This window comes from Microtus oregoni, unplaced genomic scaffold (genome assembly GCF_018167655.1).
Source record: "Microtus oregoni isolate MIOR12 unplaced genomic scaffold, Mior012 000074F_001, whole genome shotgun sequence".
Taxonomy (NCBI): domain Eukaryota; kingdom Metazoa; phylum Chordata; class Mammalia; order Rodentia; family Cricetidae; genus Microtus; species Microtus oregoni.
The window spans coordinates 610486-630934 of NW_024543988.1; the positions used below are offsets into that span (position 1 = coordinate 610486).

The 20449-nt window shown below is 41.8% G+C and overlaps 1 protein-coding gene across 1 annotated transcript in view; it reads right to left on the reverse strand.

The window, feature by feature from the left end:
- Tbl1x (transducin beta like 1 X-linked) overlaps positions 1-20119 on the reverse strand; it is a 187136-nt gene extending 167017 nt beyond the window's left edge. Inside the window, exon 1 of the mRNA XM_041642351.1 lies at positions 20101-20119. The gene's annotated coding sequence lies outside the window, so the exon portion shown is untranslated. The remainder of the gene's footprint in view (positions 1-20100) is intronic.
- Between the last annotated feature and the right edge of the window lie 330 nt (positions 20120-20449).

Consider the following 20449-nt stretch of genomic DNA (forward strand, 5'->3'; position numbering starts at 1 on the left):
TCATTTTTCATATAGGGTGCAGAATGACTAGGTTTTATTACAGGCCTCCTCTGACTAACGAAGTAGGAGGTTTGATTCTCTTTTGCCAACTCCATATAGTATCGCAATAATCCCAGTTCTTGCTTTTCGACAGTCAAGGACTAGGAATGTGAAGAGAAGGCTCGATGATTAGGAGCACTTACTCCTCCTACAGAGGACTAAGGTTCAGTTCCTAGCACCTTCAAGACAGTTCACTGCCCCAGAAACGCTGGTTCCAGAAAATTCTGTGCCCTCGTTCTATGCTCCTATGACTCCTACATGCATGTGGGGCACTTGATTCTCAAAGGTACACATAGACCTAAGAATAACGACTAAATAACCCTTGTTTTGCTTTGTTTTAGAAAGAAAGTTAGTAGAGGGCTATGGATAAGATCCCAAATGTTGGAATGGCTGAGGCAGGATTAGAATGGGATATATAGCAAGACCCTATCCAAAAAAAAATTAAATCAAGGGCTTGTAATAAAGACTCATAGGAACCACCGCAACTTTGTAAGAACTAAAGACAAGAAAACAGGCCCCTTTTTAAATAATAAAATTAACAAAATTCTCTCCAAAGTGCTACTACATGAGTGGAAAATTAGACTGTTTTATTTATTTACTCTGGCTGTCTGCTGTAGGTGCTGGTGTGGAAAAAAAACATTAAAATAACAGAGAAGCAGCTAGTGCCCTCTAAAGAGGAAAAAGAGTAAGGTACACTGTGTGTGTGTGTGTGTGTGTGTGTGTGTGTGTTGGTGAACACTTTGCAAAAAGAAATTGACTTGTTGAATTGCTTTCACTTTGTTCATGTATGCCTTTGTGCAAGACTGAGATTGTTCTTTTCTCAACAGTGATGGCTTGAGATATAATACCAAAAACGTGAAAGAAAAAAAGTGAGCTTGATTTCATCAAAATTATGGAATTCTGCAAAAATATTGTTAAGAATGGAAGACAAGCCAAAAACAGAGAAAACAGTTGTAAAACTCATGCCTGAAAAAAGTATTGGCATTAAAAATATACAAAGACCTCTCTTTGTTTACTTTTAAAATTATGTGTCCATGTGTCTCTGAACATGAGTGTAAGTGACTGTGTAAGCCAGAAGAGGGTGTTGGAAACCCTGGAGCTGGAGTTGCTGGCTATTGTGAGCTGTCCATGTGGTGCTAGAACAAAACGTTTATAAAAACAACACTTGTTCCTACCAGCTGAGCCGTCTTTCCAGTGCCCAAAGAAGTCTTAACCTTCATGCGGTAAGAAACACATTAGCAATAGATGGGAAATAAAATAAGGCTGAAGAGGTGACTCATCCATAAAGGCCAGAACGGAAGCAAATGAACTCCTGGAAGCTCCCCTCTAGTGTCCATTCACATGCCTATGCACATACAAATATATTCAGGTAAATAAATGTAGCTTTAAAGACTTAGTTCTCTGTCCTAGTGTGGTGGCGCACACCTTCAGTTGCAGCACTTGAGAGGCTGAGTTAGCCAGATCACTGTTGGAGGTTAGCCTTGTCTACATAGTGAGTTCCAAGCCACCCATGGATACATGGTGAGAACCTATCTAAAAATAAGTTCAATAAATAAATAAAATTTGGTCTTTTTACTATATCTTGTGACATAACTCTTACACAACTGAAAAGAAATTGAAAGAGGTACCAAAAAATACAATTGTCAATGGTGTGGGAAGACCTTCTGTCTATGTGTTGCTTTTATTGGTTAATGAATAAAGAAGCTGCTTTCGACCAATGGCTTAACAGAATAAAGACAAGTTGAAAGCGATAGAGAGAGAGAGTAGGCAGAGTTGGAGAGCTGCCATGGAGCCGCCAGAGAAGAAAGATGCAAGCCGCCAGCTGGAACCTTGCTGGTAGACCATGAGCCTCGTGGTAATATATAAAACAATGGAAATGGGTTAACCAAAGATATAAGAGCTAAGCTAGCTATGTGCTTAAGTGATTGGCCAAGCAGTGATTTAAATAATATAGTTTCTGAGTGGTTATTTTGTGGTCTGGCCAGCTTGGAACAAATAAGCAGCCACCTACAATATGTCAAGATAAACATTATAATGCCTTTTGCCCATCTTGCAGAGCTCCATGCAGGCCAGGCAAGTGCTCTACCACTGAACTATAGATGCTGGCCCCAAATATATTGCTGCATTTCTGTATGAGTGCATGTGCATGTTAGAGTGTGTGCTAGTTTTAAAATAGAACAAGGGAAGGAAATGACGGTAGAAAGGGAGTACCAGGTGCCCTTTGAAACCAAGCTCCCTCTGTTTGGTGATGGCACTAGATTCCAGAAAAACAGAAAGGGCTAGTTTCAGAGGCACGGCAATATACCCAGAGAAAGTCAAAATAATAGCACAAAGTGCTGAGCAAAGGAATAACTGAGGCACTAAGTATGTAGGGGTGCACGCTTGCAATCCCAGCACATGGGATGTAGAGGCAGGATGAGCAAGAGTTCCAGGAAAGCTTTGGCCAGACAGTCAGACCCTGTCTCAAGAAAAAAAAAGAAAAGGCATTCACCCTAAGGAAAATGTGCAATCCCTTTTTTGGACATTTACTAATTTGTATGTGTGCATGCACCTGCCTCATGGAGGTCATAGGTGAAGGTCGGAGGACAATTTTGGAGTCAGTTCACTCCTTCCACCTTGTGGGGATGGAGGATCAAATTCAGGTTATCAAGCTTAGTAGCAAGTGCCTTTACCAGCTGAGCCATCTCAGCAGAGCTATTTGTATACTTTTATTTTAGGACACAATGCCACGAAATTGCCCAGGCGGGCTTTGAACCTGCAATGCATCTGCCTCAGACTTCCAAGTAGTCCAAGATTGCAGAGCCATGCCACTAGGCCTAATGGTGACAATGGCTCCAGTAACACTGGTGGCAGGGGTCCTTGTCTTTGTCTTCTTCATCTTCTTCTTCCTCTTTATCTTCCTCCTCTTCCACTTCTAAAATATTTTTTAATTTGTTTTCATTTTATGTGTGTGAGTGTTTTGTCTGCCTGCATGTCTGTGCACCACATGCATGCTAAGTTCATGAAGACCAAAAGAGAGTATCAGATCCTCTGGAACTGGAGTCACAGAAGGATGTGAGCCACCTTGTGGGCTCAGGGAGTTGAAGATAGATCCTTTGGAAAAGCAGCCAATGCTCTTAACCACTGAGCCATCTCTCCAGGCGACATCAAAAATTGCTGCCTTCTCACCCTCTTCCTCCTACTCCTCTTCCTTTGAGACAGTGTTTCACAGAGCCCAGGGTGTCCCCAGAAGTCTCTGTGAGGATGATCTTGAATTTCTAATTCCCCATCTTCTGTGAACCACTATTCCCTGCTTGTGTGGTTCTACAAATCAATCTCAGAGTTTCGTGCTTGCCAGATGAGCACTTTACCACAGCCATGTCCTTTCCTGATTTCCACTATCCCTGATGAGACTCTACATGCTTTTTCTCTCCCTTTGCTTCCTCTTCTGCAGTTAGCATTGAATAGGGTCTATGGGGAATGAACACAGGATAAAGGATGATCTCATTATAAATAGTACCTGTTTGCGTGTGTGTGCATGCACACACACACCAATCCTTTGTCAAGCATGACATTACATTGACCAAAAAAAAAAGTTCTTCAAGAGATGCTTCAGTGACTCTGTGGTTCTTGACAGATCAATAACCTCATATTACTTTCACATATGTATGTCATGGGCTGGCTGGTTAGTTTTATGTCGACTTGACACAAGCTAGAGTTATCTGAAAAGAGGGAACCTCAACGAAGAAAATACTTTCAGAAGATCCAGCTGTTAAACATTTTCTTAATTAGTGATTGTTCAGGGAGGAACCAACCCATTGTAGGCAGAGACACCCCTGGACTGGTGGTCCTAGGTTCTATAAGAAAGCAAGCTGAGCAAACTATGAGGAACAAACCAGTAAGCAACACTCTTCCATAGCCTCTCCATCAGCCCCTGCTTCCAGGTTCCGGTCCTGACTTCCTTCAGTGATAAATAGTGATATTGAAGTGTAAGCCAAATAAATCCTTTCCATCCCAAGTTACTTTGCTCATGGTGTTTCATCACAGCAAAAGAAACCCTAACTAAGACATGAGCATATGCACCACTGTATCCAGCTTCCAGTATACTTGAGAATGAAAGTTTAAGGTCCATAGAACCTGTATGTGAAGGGGTTTTCGTCTACAGCTGTCAAAACCTACAAACACCAGACACCCTTCCACAGGGTGTATAGTCCATCCATAAAGCAAGGGTATCAATGAACAAAGAAAAGGAACATGGGATAATCTTTTTTGCACCTAGAAAACAGTCTCCAAGTTACTGTATCAAGTACCCTATTGGGTATTTTCTAGAGTTACCCTAACAAAGTACCTACCACAAATGGGGTGACTTAAGGCACCATTCATATATTCTCCCAAGGTTCTGTAAGCTCAAAATTCAAACTGGAGACATCAACAGAGTCCTTTTCCATCTCGGGGCTCTCTGTGTGGATCTCTAACCAAACAGATTTACATTATGCTGAGTGGATAGTTAACACAAGCACAACATTGTAGGGAGGGACAAATTCCTGAGACTGCTCAGCTGACAGTTCCAGTTGTAAGAAATATAAAATATGGCTCTTTTCTATCAAATACTATAAACCTTGTGTTTAGGACAAGGAGTTCAAATATTTCTACCTCCGCTACTTTGTAAGACTTTTATACAAATGTTTTAATCCGCGCCACCACCACCCAGTAAAACCTTTGTTTACACAGTGCCCCCTGCTGCATTCCAAGAATTTAATAGCCTTGAGCAATGTGGTCCCTCCCACCCCCCTTCTTTCACTTTCTGTGCACCAATTCTTTTCAGACTACCAATTAAATTAGGGCTCTGAGACCGAGACCAGACCCCAGCCAATGGGTAAGCCACCACCTGAGTTAGAATAAAAGCCAAGTGCACTTCTGCCTCTGTGTGTTCGCTCTTTTTCTAAAATTTGTTTTTCCGAGATAGGGTTTCTCTGCATAGGCCTGACTGTCCTCAAACTTGGAGGTCCACCTGCCTCTGCCTCCCTAGTTCTAGGATTAAAGGCATGCACCACCACTGCCTGTATCTGAGCACACCCTCTGAATCCAGACAAAAATTTGCCTTGTTCAGGCACGTCAGCTGGCATGATGGTCTCTCTACTTGCAATCTTAAATGTATTTCTAATACAGTTTATGAAGAAAAAATGACAGGCATCTATTTGGGCAATACTTAGCTCAACTTCATGGAGCAAAATGTTCTAAAGGAGCAGGGCAGTGGTGGCGCACGCCTTTAATCCCAGCACTCGGGAGGCAGAGGCAGGTGGATCTCTGTGAGTTCGAGACCAGCCTGGTCTACAAGAGCTAGTTCCAGGACAGGCTCCAAAACCACAGAGAAACCCTGTCTCGAAAAACCAAAAAAAAAAAAAAAAAAATGTTCTAAAGGTTGAAATGTTGGGCAAGAATACCTCTAGCCATGCTTGGTTTCCCTTGTAATGACAGGAATGCCTCTGACATGTTCAACTCTCTCCAGATAGTTGTGGCTGAAAAGACAGGGAGGAAACCTTGAAGATGTGTTAACTTAGAACTTTACCCCTAAAAATGCTTGCCCCAATTAGCAGTAAACACATGTGTTTTATACCTTTTCCAGGTTCCCGTGGTGGCCAGCCTCCTTGGTGTTCCCTAGTTTATAGTTACATCACTCCTCTGTCTTAGCTGTCTTCACAAAGTTCTGTATACAAATCTATATATCTGTCATACATCCATCCACACACCTAAATCTTCCTCTCTTCTTTTCTCTTACAAATACAGCAATTGCTTGATTTTTAGGACCCACTATTACCCTACATGATCTCATTTTAACTTCATCACATCTGCCAAGCTGAGGAGCTGGCTGACTAGGTAAAGGAGATTGCCATGTAAACATGAGGACCTGAAGTCAGCTCCCCAGGAGGTTTTAAAAAAGGAGGAAGATATTTGAGGATGGCACCTGATGTCATCAACATCTGGCCTCTACATGCACACATGTGTACATGTGTTCACAATCAAATGTGTGCCCATGCAAACACCACACACAGAGATATAAAAATTGTAATAGTAAACAGCACTTACTAACAATGTACCCTGAGCATAATCTATTTTGATTATGAACCTAGCCTTTAATGGCTGAGCCATCTCTCCAGCCCACCAAACATAATCTAAATAAATGCGGACAGTATACCAAATTGTGCAAAAGCAGCAATCAGAAATAAATCATCTTCAAGGCCTAAAAATCACAAAATCATTTAAAATACCAGCTTTTATGCTTCTGAATCATGAGGGCTCTAATGATAAACACTTCGCTCCTTTAGAAAATCAAATTAGGACAGGTCCACTCTGTGCTGCATCTAACTATCCAACAGTCAGATTTCACACATCCTCCTCCAGGTCTAGCCAGGTGACTCTCCCTGACCTCCCCATCCTTATCTTCTCTGCAACCTTCGAGATCTAGCTTGGGGCCCACATTTAGTACACCTGCCTATTCTGTCCTGCACAGCCAACAATCTCTAGACTTAGGCCAAAACACTCCCTAGCTCAAAATTCAGCCAGATCCACTCCCACACTCCAGGCTTAGACCAAAAAGCACATCCAGTAAGACAGCACAGGCCCCTCTATCCACCTGACTTTACTTCCACCAAGCCATTTCCAATTCCAACCCAACTCACCCACACATCCTCTCTTTTGTCCCAAGCTGCTCTTATCCATAACAAACTCAGAATCAACAGAAGTCTACACACCTAGATCTCATCACAAAAACAATAGTATGTATAATCAAGCCAGTATCTTGTCTCCAAATCTACCACTTCTGCAGAAATGTTTGCCAATGACAATTACCTAGAGGAACCCCAGGATATCGAATTTAAAGGAACAATCATAAGTTTCATCAGAGAATTCAAGGACTTGAGGGAAGACACAAAGAAACAATTCAATGAAATCAAGGAGAAAGCATTTACAGAAAATCCTTTGCCTGAGCAATGCCCAAGAAATTATAAACATAAGACTAATGGAAATGACAGCAAAAATCCAGGAATTCAATAAAGAGATAGAAACTTTAAAGAGGGCTCAAACTGAAATGAGGATGGGCTGTGAGACAATGGTTTTACTCTGTAAACATTTGTTTCTTGTACTTGTTTAAGAAAATGCTGATTGGCCAGTAGCCAAGCAGGAAGTATAGGCCGGGGAATGAGGACAGGAAAATTCTGGGAAGAGAATTCTGCAGTCTGCAGCCATGAACCAGATGCAGAGGAACAAGATGTGACTGCCTCATTGAATAAGGTACCAAGCCACATGGCTATCACAGACAAGAATAGTGGGTTAATGTACTATGTAAGAATGAGTTAATAAGAACAGCCTGAGATACTAAACCAATCAGTTTATAATTGATGTAAATCTCTATGTGATTTCTTTGGGACTGAATGACTGCAAGAATGGGTAGGACAAAAACAAGGATGAAACTGAAAACCCCAGTAGCCCAATTAGAAGACTCGAAGGAAGGCCTTCAAGTAAAATAAATCAAGCATAAGACTGAATATCAGGAACCTGAAAATAACATACAGGATCTAGACCAAATAAGCAAGTAATATAAGAAAAATCTTACCAATTTTTTAATACAGGAAATGAATATACAGTAAATGTGGAACATCATGAAAAGACCAAACCTTCAAATTATAGGCATAGATGAGAGAAAAAAAACCCAAGTCAGTGTCATAAACTAGATCTTCAACAAGATCATAGAAGAAAATCTTCCCTGACCTAAGGAAAAATACATAGATACAAGAAGCACACAGAACACCAAGTATACAAGACCAGAGAAGAGCATCCCACCACATATCATAGACAAGCACTAAGTATAAATAACCAAGAATGTGTATTGAAAGCCAAAATAGAAAAAGAAATGAGGGTATCTTTATTTGCAGATGACGTGATATCTACATTGAAGATCCCAAAAATTCTATCAGAAAACTTCTAGACATAATAAATAATTTCAGCAATATGGCAAGATAAGGAATCAGCCTGCACAAATCAATAACTTTTCTCTCTTTTTTCTTTTTTTCTTTCTTTCTTTTTTTTTTGAGACAGGGTTTCTCTGTATAGCTTTAGAGACTGACCTGGACCTCATGCTGTAGACCAGGCTGGCCTCGAACTCACAGAGATCTGCCTCCTGCATACTGGAATTGAAGGTATGCACCACCATTGCCAGGCCTCAATAACTTTAGTATACAACAGCAACAAACATACAGAGAAGGAGTTCGTGGATGCACTCCCCATTCACAAAAACCTCAAAGAAAACAAAATACCCAGGAACAAACCTAAGCAAGGAAGGGAAAGAGATCTATAATGAAAACTTTAAATCTCTGAAGAAAGAGTTAGGGAAAGACACTAGAAAACAGAAAGACATGCCTTGTTCATGGAACTGATAGAATTAACATTGTGAATGACCATTTAACTGAAGGCTGTTTACAAATTCAATACAATCCCAATCAAAATTCCCATCTCACTTTTCTCAGAAAAAAACTAGCCTAACATTTATATGGAACAAAATTGCCAAATAATCCTGAGTGAAAAGAACAATGCCAGAGGGAATAATTCCAGATCTTAAAATATATTACAGAGCCATAGTAATAAAAACAGTATAGTTCTGACACAAAAGCAGCCATATAGTCAATGGAACAAATCAATTAGGTGGTAAATATACAATTAAGAGTCTGATGTTCTGGGTGATGAGTAAGGACATCCCCTTGATGTAGGAAAAGGCAGTTAGTGGGTCCTCTGAGGACCCTGCCAGGGTAGATCAGGGATCCAGAAAAATAGCTCAAGTATGTCTCCAAGGCATTTTTCTCATCTTCTTTTCCTCCCTTTTCCCTTTTCTTTCTTTGCTAAGCAGTTCAGAATGACCTTGACCTCCTGTTTGACCTCCTAAATACCCAAATTATAGGTGTGCACCACCATGCCTTGTTTTGCATGGTGCTGCGAATGGAATTCAGTGCTTTATGGATGCTAGGCAAGTGTTCTGCCACTGGGCTATAGCCGCAGCCCCAAAGATTGATTGATTGATTGATTGATTGATTGACTTGTTTGTTTGTTTATCTATTTATTTATTTTTGCTGTTTTGAGACAGGGCTTCACTATGTAACAGCCCTGGTTATCCTAGAACTAGCTCTATAGACCAGGTTGGCCTTGAACTCACAGAGATCTTCTACCTTCCCCTGCCTCCCAAATTCTGGGATTAAATGTGCGCACCTCCACTGCCAAGTTACCAATGATTTAATTTTAACTGAGTTTTTAAGAACTATTTCAGCAGATGAAAGGTCAGCAGGCATCAACATTTAGATACTGTGCATTGGCACTCAGAAACTGGAATGCAGTGTGGTGTTCTGCCACTTGATAGCGTTAAAGGTCATGTGATTCATGCAATAATGTAAACTGAGATTGCGATTTTCTGTTAGTAGTTGGGCGGTGGTGGCATATGCCTTTAATCCCAGCATATAATATATGTGTGTGTGTGTGTATAATATAAATATATTATATATATATATATTTCATACAATGTATTATGATCATGGTTTCTTCTCTCTTATTTCCCAGATTCTCCCCAACTCTCCACCCCATCTTAATCCAAACTTTCTTTTTCTCTCTCTCTTTAGGAAAAGGAAGGCAAACAAACAGAAAAAAAAAAAAACCAAATCATGAGAAACATGTAACGCATGCACACACACACAAAACCCATAAAAGCACAAACCAGAAGCCATAATATATAAACAAAAGAAATGTAAGGTTTTTAAAAATACCCCCCAAAACATTATGAGACAAAAAAAATACTGTTGAGTTTGTTTTGTGTTGGCCATTTACTTCTGGGAATGGGGCCTGCCCAGAAGAGTGGTAGAGCGGTGTGTAGCTGGGCAGTGTTGGTGCACACCTTTAATCCCAACACCTGGAGGCAGAAGCAACTGTGAGTTCAGAGCTAGCAAGTTCCAGGACAGCCAGGGCTACACAGAGAAACCCTGTCTCGAGGGGTGAAAAAAAAAGAGTGATTTGTATAACCAGCAAGTCTCCTTTGGAGAAAATGAATTCTTCCTTTGTAAGCAGTTGTCGATTGTAGCTAACTTCTTGGGGGACTTCTCCAGTCAGCACTGGAACCCCACATGGACCTGTGCATGTGCATACTGCCACAGTTCATATGTGTGGCAGACATGTCAGGTCTATGAGGGACTGATTCCTTTGTACCTTCCATTCCCACAGGTTCTTACATCCTTTCCACCTCCTCTTCCACGTAGCTCCCTGAGCCCTGAGAGACGGGATTTGATGAGACATTATATCTAAGATTGCCTGTTCCAAGGTCTTTCACTCTCAGTACATTATCCAGTGTTCCCATCTATTGCAGGAGGAAGCTTCTCTGATGAAGACCAAGGCCGACACTGATCTTTGAGTATAGCAGAATGCCTTTAGGAGTCATTTTATTGCTAGGTTCCTTTAGTAGAACAGTAGTAATAAGGATTTTACCTCAGGTCCCTTGGCTATCTAGTCTCATATTCTTAGCCTCCCAAGCAGTATCATTTGGGTTCCATCTAACAGAGTGGGGCATAACTCAAATCATATATGGTTGGCTACTCCCACAACATTTAGATTTCCTTCATATACATAAATATATTTTAAGAAGCTTCTACTATGTTAGGTTTCCATAAGACCACTTAAATAGCCGTTACTTTTAGCTATCCCTCCCAATATGCCCTATCTTATTCCCTTTTTCCTATCTCCTCCCCATTTAATACTCCCATCCCAGTCTCCCCCTGTTTCTCTCTGATTATATATATTCTATTTTCCTTCCTTGGGAAATCCTTCCCACTCCCAATCCCTTACTCTATACCTACCTAAACTCTGTGGTTATATGGATTGTAGCTTGCTTATTAAAGGTTAAAAGCTAAATTCATATATAAGAGAAAACATACCATATTTGTAATTTGGAGTCTGGGTTACCTCACTCAGGATGACTTTTTTCTAGTTCCATCCATTTACCTCTGGATTTTATCTATCTCTATCTCTCTCTTTCTCTCTCTCTCTCTTTCTCTCTCTCTCTCTCTCTCTGAAAGAGTTGTTCTGTGTAACAGTCCTGGCTGTCCTGGTACTCACTTTGTAGACCAGGCTGATTTGCTGATCTGGAACTCACAGGGATCGGCCTATCTCTGCCTCCCAAGTTCTAGGGCTGAAGGCATGCACCACCACCAACTGGCCAATGATTTCATTTTTTAAATAGCTGAGTAATATTTCATTGTGTAAACATACCACATTTTCTTTATCCATTCATCTGTTAATGAACATATAGGCTGTTTGCAATTTCAGGCTATTATGAATAGAGCAGCAATAGTTGGGCACATGTCTCTGTGGTAGGATGAAGAACCCTTTCAGTATATGCTCAAAAGTGGCAGTGGTATAGCTGGATCTTGAGGTAGATAGATTCCCATCTTTCTCAGGAACCACCACACTGATTTGTATGTGGCTATACAATTTTTTTTTTGGTGTTTTGAGACATGGTTTCTCTGTAGATTTGGAGCCTATCCTGGATCTAGCTCTTGTAAACCAGGCTGGTCTCAAACTCACGGAGATCCACCTGCCTCTGCCTCCCAAGTGCTGGGATTAAAGGCGTGCCCCACTACCGCCCGGCTTGTTCTCAATTTGGGTTATTTTTTTCTTTTTCTAGGTTCTTTTTTTTTTTTTTTTTTTTTGAGACACAGTTTCTCTGTGTAACTCTGACTGTCCTGGAATTCACTCTGTAGGCCAGGCTGGCCTCAAACTCAGAGACCTGCCTGCCTCCAGAGTGCTGGGATTAAAGGTGTGTACCACCCTGCTATCTGTTTCCTTGATGTCCAGTTTTTGTTTTGTGTAGTTCTTGATATATTTTGGATATTAGCCGTCTATCCAATGTATAGTTGGTAAGCATCTTTTCCTATTATGTAGGCTTTCACTTTGTCCAAATGAATGTGCCCTTTGCTCTGCAGAAACTTCTTAGCGTCATTAGGTATAAATTGTTGATTTTAGTGCCTGTGCTAAAGGTATTCTATTCAGAAACTCTTTTTGTGTGCCATATGATCTAGGCTATCCCCACTTTGTCTTCTATCAGGTTCAGTGTATCTGGTTTTATTTTGAGGTATTTGATCCATTTGGAGTTGAGTTCAGCATGCAAAACATTTATTCAAAGTTTACTTAAACTTAAACCACTGTAAGCTGAGATATGTATGAAATGTCTGACCCAATGTTCTTTTTAAATCATATTAGTTATAATTTCCTAATGGACCTGGAAGTATTTAGATCTTACTTCACTTACTGCAATCATGACCTCCTGAGCAAGGACTTAAAGCTATTCTTAGAACAGAAATTTCAGTGTCTCCTCTAGCAAAAATAAACAAGCTGGAAATGAAAATATTTCTAACTAATGTACATTTAATTCTATTTCAATATTTAGTAAGTATAGTTCATGGTTCTGTAGGGGAAATAAGACAATGAGACACAATACCATCTTCTAGAAATGTACATAGTTCCATTAGAAGCAGACTCAGTCAGTTGTGGTAGCCCACACTCTTTTTTCTTTTTTGTTTGTTTTGTTTTGTTCTTTTGTTTTGGGGGACAGGGTTTCTCTGTATAGCCTTGGCTGTCCTTGAACTCACTCTGTAAACAAGACTGGCCTTGAGCTCAAAAATTCACAGGCCTCTGCCTCCCAAATGCTGGGATTAAAGACTCAACCATTGCCCAGCTGCTGCTGCTGATTCTTCTTCTCCTCTTCCTCTTCTTGTAGCCCACACTCTTAATCTCAGTACTGGGAGGCAGAAGCAGGTGAATCTGTATGAGTTTGGGGAGAAACTGGTTTATACAACAAGTTTTAGGCCAGTTAAGACTACAGAGTGGGAACTCACAAACAACAGTATTACCAGCAACAAAAACAAGAACAGAAACAAACTCAGCCCAAATAAACTATGAGTGGCAAGAAATGCAATTAAGTGTGGGGGGAAGGAGGCTCATGACTGTTTTGAAAAGGATATATTTTATCTAAATTTCTTTTTTACTTAAGGGGCATTATAGCCATTTGCTGTCTTTTATTGTTTTCTTTTGTGATCCCCTTATTTATAACTTCATTTACTGAAATGTAAAAAGTTGTTGTTTGTATGGGGTTTTGTTTTTATTTATTTGTTTTTTGAGACAGGGTCTCACTATGTAGCTTTGACTGTCCTAGAACTCACTATGTAAACAACTGTGGCCTCGAACTCACAGCCATTGGGAAATAAAGACAGGAGGATTAAGAGCTCAAGGCTGTCGTCTACTTCGTAGCAAGTTTGAGGCCAGCTTGCTACCTAAAACCCATCTTTGATCCCAGCACAAGGGAGGCAGAGACAGGTGGAGCTCTGTGAGTTCGAGACCAGTCAGGGCCTGAAAGATAGGAGGCACATATAAGATATAAGCCATAATCTCTTATAGTGATTTCCTGCTGAGTTCTTTCTTTTTCTTCTCCCATCGTCTGTTTAAACAGTTTCAGATCAATAGGAAAGAAATCCATTTGATGTGTGCCCTGCAAGGGAGGTCTCTTCTCTCCCTGGCCAAACACCATCTAGTAGTAAGCAACCCTGAAAGGTGGAGGACACACCTTTTTACCAAGGGAGTTCATCAGGTGTCATAAGCATTTGGAAAGTTCACATAAAGAAAACATCGAACTGCCTAAAAGAAGCCCTCTAAAGAAGGCCTGAATTTAGCCCTGTTTCACAAAGCCTAACATAACAAAAGCATGGGTCAGCCAGACACCTGAACTTTGCCTGATTTCCTCCTCAAAGCCCCACAAAAAAACAGATATTCTCATAGAAGAACAAAGTTCAAAACTAAACGGGAATATTTTGCTGCTAACTGAATGATTTGTAGTAGTAACTGGGCTTCAGTAGACAGTAAATGTTTTCAATGGAAAGATGCTTTAAAAAGATGATTCCCCCACCTCATTTATTTTGGGGCTGCACATTGTAGACAGAAACAAATGACTGCAGTGACAGAGTTGGTGTTTTGTTCTTGCTCCTGTTTCATTAAGGTCCCCATCTGAAGCTGCTAGAGAATGGTGACCATTCCAGGTCATTGGGAGCGGAGGGTCTTCTTAGATAACACTGATGTTTGATGACTGACTAAGTCACCAAACACTGGTGCATTGCCGAGGGGTATGATTTCTTCCTTACTTCCTGGCATTCTGTTTCCCCTGTTTCTCCCACATCTGTATGGGTGCTGCAGTTTGGTTAGTCTCCCAATTGTTTTCGTATTAGGAAAATAGAAATGGATTAGATCCCAAGAAAGAGGGTCATTATAAAAGGGCAAGCCTGTTCCCACCCGAACTCCTGTTGTCTGGCTTCACCACGTATAATGATTACTAGTGATTATCACCTGAAAGAGTTCTAGAATCACGTAGGAGACAAGCATCTAAGCATTCCTATGAGAGATTATTTAGATTAGGCTAACTGAGGTGGGAAAACCCACCCTGAATGTGGGCAGCACCATCTTAAGGGCTGAGGTCCAGGACTGAATGAAAAAGAAAAGGTTACGCAGGGGGATAGAGGCACATACCTTTAATTCCAGCACCAGGGAGGCAGAGGCAGGCAGATCTCTGTGAGTTCTGGGCCAAACTTGTTTACAGAGTGAGTTCAAGGACACCTGGGGATACACAGAGAAACCAAGTCTCAAAAAAAAGAGAAGGTTAGCCAAGGACCAACATTTACCTCCCTCTGCTTCCTGACAGCAGATGCAATATGACCAGCCGCCTTAAGCTCCTGCCACACCATGATGGTCCAAACACTTAAACTGAGCCAAAAGTAAAAGTTTTGACTATAAAATTGCTTCTACCAAGTATTTTATCATAGTACAACGAAACGTAACAGACCATGTGACAAACTCCACCTCTGATGCTGTGTACCATGTTCAAATGTATCTACAAGGCACCCAACAAAGTCAAATGGAGGAGACCACATACCAAATCATGAGCTTTAGTCTCTGAAACCTTTCTTCATTATACTTTACCCAGCACAAAGTATTTGGTGATAGCAGCAAAGGCAGGACAGGGAGTTGTTAGTGTTCGGGGCAGGGTCTGCTTAGGGACTGACTCACAGGGCCATACCAACTGGAGACATAGGTGGGTAGGAGGTGTGTCTGAAACAGAAGAAGCCACATATTGAGAAGAAGGACCAGTGTGGGAGTTTTCAAGAAATCAGCACCAGTGAGAGAAGGTGACAATAAAACAGTTGTCTGTTACCCTGTGATTGTGGGGCTCGCTGGCTGTAGCAGCAAGGCCAAGTGCCAGTTTGACATGGTAGGGAAGGCTTTTTAATACATTTGCTGTGATCTTCAGTGCTCCTTAAGACGTATTAATCTTACCCAGAACAGAAAGAACAACCTGTACAAACGCCCTTTCAGAACAGATATGTAGAGTGGTTAAACAATGGAACAGGAAGGAAGCCCTTTGATGTTCGTACAGCCTTGACCTTGGTACTTCAAATAAACTCTGCCAATCTACAAACCTTTTGGATGTAGCAAAAAATTCGTGTAGCGCTCACGTTTCTAAGAAGACTTCATGTGAGAGCAAGAACCCTGTTTGTTATTGCTTAAGGTCTTGATATACTTCCTGGGCTGGCTTTAAACTCCTCAGCTCACACAGCCTTCAGCTTTCCCAAGTGCCTGGGTCCATGGGTCCAGCTACTGTGTCTAGCTAAACCTGGCTTTGAATTTCAGATCATGAACAGCCATTGGGACCATGCAGAAGTCACTTCATTGGCTGTTTTCCACATTTGGCCTCTGAAAACTGAGACGGCATTATCCCTGTCCTAGGGGTAAGTTGGTTTCTGTGGTCAGAACTATGGCACACAGCAACTGACTAACAAATTGAAGCTCTGAGGATTCCTCTGCAAGATTTATCTGAAATGAGTGTAGGAATGTGAGCAGATACAACGCTCATAATAGAATTTGCTGTCTCCAGTGCAGAATGCAAAATAAGGCAACTATGAAAAAGCTGGGGTAGGGTGTAGGGCAGAGAGATCTAAGAATTATTAAGGGGCTCAGAGACTCAAAATAGAAAATGTGGGGTTGGACAATGATTCATCATCAATGTATTAGCTTTCTGTGGCTGTGACAAAATACCGTGGGGGACTAGGGAGATGGCTCAGAGGTTAACAGCACTTGCTACTACTCTTGGCAAAGGAACTGGGTTTGATTGGCAGCACTTACATAGTGGCTCAGTTCTTGGTGCTCTCTTATGGCCACTGGGTATTCACATAATTCACATGCATACATATACTCAGGCAAATCACTTATGCACATAATTTTTTATCTTAAAAATTACCATAGACAATGGGAGGTGGGGCTGGAGATATGGCACAGTGGTTAAAAGCACTTACTGCTTTTGCAAGAGAATCTATGTTGCCAACACCCACATGGTAGTTTACAGCCATCTGTAACTATAGTTCCAGGGGATTTGATGTCCTCCTCTGACCTCCATGGGCACATAAGCACCCGTGAAACACACACACATCCATATAGGCAAAATAGTCACACACATAAAATAAAACAAATAAATAATTTTATTTTGATACAGGGTCTCAGTATATAGTACTGATTAGACTGGAACTTACCTTGTGGACCAGGCTGTCCTTGAAGCCCTGGGAAAGACAAGGCCATCCAATACTAGATTAGATGACATGAACGCTGTTGGTAGTGTAAAAGGGCTGGGGAGATGGCTCAGTGGGGAAAACACTTGCTGTACAAGCATAAAGACCTGAGGGTGAGTTCCCAGTCCAGCTGAAGAGTGGGAGAAGTGAGAATATGAGCAAAGAGGTTAAGATCATGATGGATTCACCCATTGAAACAGTTTGCCTGAGCTAACAGGAGCTTACCAACTCCAGCCGGACTGGGAAGGAACAAGCATAGGACCAAACTAGACCCACTGAATGTGGGTGACATTTGTATGGCTGGAGTAGACTGTGGGGCAACTGGCAGTGGCACCAGGATTTATCCCTACTGCTTGTACTAGCTCTTTGGGAACTTATTCTCTTTGGATGGATACCTTGCTCAGCCTAGATATAGTACGGAGGGCGTTGGACCTTTCCCAAAGCAATGTGCTTTACCTTCTCTGAGGAGTGGATGGGGGTGGGGTTGGGGGAAAGGCAGAAGGATCGGGAGGAGAGGAGGGAGGTGAACTGGGATTGGTATGTAAAATGAAAATAGGTAGTTTGTTTTCTTTCTAAAAAAATAAAAATAACCTCATGAATATTAACCTTCATCAGGCGATGAAAGGAGACAGAGACAGAGACCCACATGGGAGCACTGGACAGAAATCTCAAGGTCCAAATCAGGAGCAGAAGGAGACGGAGCACAAGCAAGGAACTCAGGACCACGAGGGGTGCTCCCACACACTGAGACAATGGGGATGTTCTATCGGGAACTCACCAAGGCCAGCTGGCCTAGGTCTGAAAAAGCACGGGATAAATCCGGACTAGCTGAACATAGCGGACAATGAGGAATACTGAGAACTCAAGAACATTCGCAGTGAGTTTTTGATCCTACTGCACATACTGGCTTTGGGGGAGCCTAGGCAGTTTGGATGCTCACCTTAGGAGACCTGGATAGAGGTGGGCGGTCCTTGGGCTTCCCACAGGTCAGGGAACCCTGATTGCTCTTAGAGCAGATGAGGGAGGGGGACTTGATCGGGGGAGGGGGAGGGAAATGGGAAGCGGTTGTGGGGAGGAGGCAGAAATCCTAAATAAATAAATAAATAAATAAATAAATAAATAAATAAATAAAATAAGTAAGTAAAAGACCTGAGTTAGGATTCCAAGACCTATGGAAAACCAAATGTGGGGGGCACCTCTATAATCATAGCAGTCCTACAGTGAGATGGGGGTGGAGACAAAAGAATCCCATGAGGCTCATGAGCCAGGAGGCCTGGCACATGCAATACCAAACAACAAAGGCACTCTGCCTCAAAAAAGGTGGAAAGAGAGGACAACACTCAGGGTGGTCCTCTGGCTTATATACGTGCACCATTGCAGGCTCATACCTACACTCCAAATATGAACATTCCAGACAATAATTTGCCACAGCATCCTATACACCTTAGGGTACAGAGAAGATCTGATGGCAGTCAGGTTGTGGTGGAGGTAAGTAAAGAATTTATAACAAAGCTGGGCAGTGGTGGCACATAACTCTAATCCCAGCACTCAAGGAGACAGGAGCGGATCTCTGACTTCCAGGCCAGCCTGGTCTACAGAGTGAGTTCCAGGATAGCCAGGGCTACACAGAGAAACCCTGTCTTGAAAAACAAAAACAAAAAACTTAAAATGAGCTACCAAATTATTAGACCAGATGGTGGTGGTACATGCTTTTAATCCCTGCACTCAGGAGACAGAGGCAGGCACATGCAATACCAAACATGAGTTGGAAGCCAGCCTGGTCTACAGAGTGAGTTCCAGGATAGGCTCTAAAGCTACACAGAGAAACCCTATTTTGAAAAACAAACAAACAAACAAATACAAAAAACAAAAAAAAAGAAACTAATACCTAGGAAGAGGGCGCAGGGAACAATGATGTTTTGTAAAACTATCTGAAAATGCTGTCAAACTAAGGATATTTGTTCCTTGACATCCAGATTCATGTGCTAGCTATTTTTTTTTTTTTTTGGTTTTTTTGAGACAAGGTTTTTCTGTGTATCTCTGATTGTCCTGGATCTTGCTCTGTAGACCAGGCTGACCTCAGACCCACAGAGATCCGCCTGTCTCTCCCTCCCAAGTGCTGGGATTAAAAGCATGCACCACTACCAACCGGCACCAATGGAAAGTTTGAATGGAGCAAAGATGGTAAGGAGCAAATTGTCTGGCCTGACTGTGTTGAATCCAGTTTTTCCTCACATTTTTAGTGCAATGAGATAGCAGCAGCCTGTTGCTTTCAGAATGTCTTTTCTGGGCCTTAAGCATTCTGAGGCTGTCCACCCTCCATTCTCTCCATCCTTCCATGGGAATGAGACATTCTATTCTGCCTATCTAGAATACTCTCCCTGATTCCTCTTTGGCTTGTGGCATCACATTAGAGCTCATTTTGAATATTACTCCCCTAGTAGCCTTTTGTGATTTTGATGTTAGCCCAAGACCTCCAGTAGAGGCACTGAGCTTCTATAGAAGGGGCCTAATTCCAAATATTAAAGAAACATATTTGTGATTGTTTAAATGAAAATAGGCCCCATAGGCTCATATATTTTAATGCAATTAGTGAAACTATTTGGGAAGTACTAGGAAGCATATACTTGCTGGAGAAGGTGTGTCACCAGGAGTGAACTTTGAAGTATCAGAATCCCCCACCAAGCAGGATTTTAATATCTCTCTCTCTCTCTCCCTCCTTCCCTCCCTTCTTCCCTCCCCCCCACTCTCTGCCTGTTGCCTGTGGATCAGAATGTAAGCTGTTTGTTCTTGCACCATGCCTGCCTACTACATTCTCCCCACCATTATCATGAACTAAGTCTCTGAAACTGTAAGCCAGCTCCAGCTTCAGTAAGAGACCCTGTCTAAAAAGGAATAATAGGTCAGAGAGTGGTACAGTAGGAATTCAGCATTCTCCTCTGGCTTTCATGTAGAAATACAGGTTTATATAATCCTACACACATATCAGACACACATGCATGCACCACATGAGTAAACATACTCACGCAAACAAAGTTGAAGCTTGATTTCCACCAACACAGCCAAGAAAAGACGTTTGTTCTCTCTGTCTGGGATCAGCTACAGGGAGACTCTCACAAGGTGACAGATAAATATCAAATGCTAATGTTATTGGCCCAACCCATCCTTTCATATTTCATTTCCTCTTCATTACATCTCTTAGGGGAGGGTGTTACATACACAGTGGTAAATATGTACGGATTCCTAGTTATTAAGGATATATAAGCTTACAGAGATGTGTAATGGTGGGTTCCTGCCTTTAAGGAATCTTCGGTTGTCCCCCTGCCACCGAGGATTGCCTTTCCTGTTTCTGAGATAAAATACTTGACAGAAGTAACAGTTTATTTTGACTTACAGTTTGAAGGTATTATTCATCATGGTAGGGAAGTCATGGTAGCAGTTTGCTTGAGGCAGCCCACCACATTGCATCTGCGGAGAGAGACGGATGCTCGTATTTAGCTTGCTTTCTTCTTTTTATTCAGTCCAAGACCTGTGGAATATTAAGGGTGAGTCTTCCCACTTCAATTAACCTAACATAGACACTCTCTCACAAACATGCCCAGAGGTGTGTTTCCATGGTGATTCTCGATTCCATCAAGCTATCAAGATCACAGCCTTGTAAGGACTAGCTTCCTGAGGGGCCCTGGCACAGCACATAAGCTACCACTGTTTCACCGTGTCCCTTGCAGATTGCATAAGCCCTT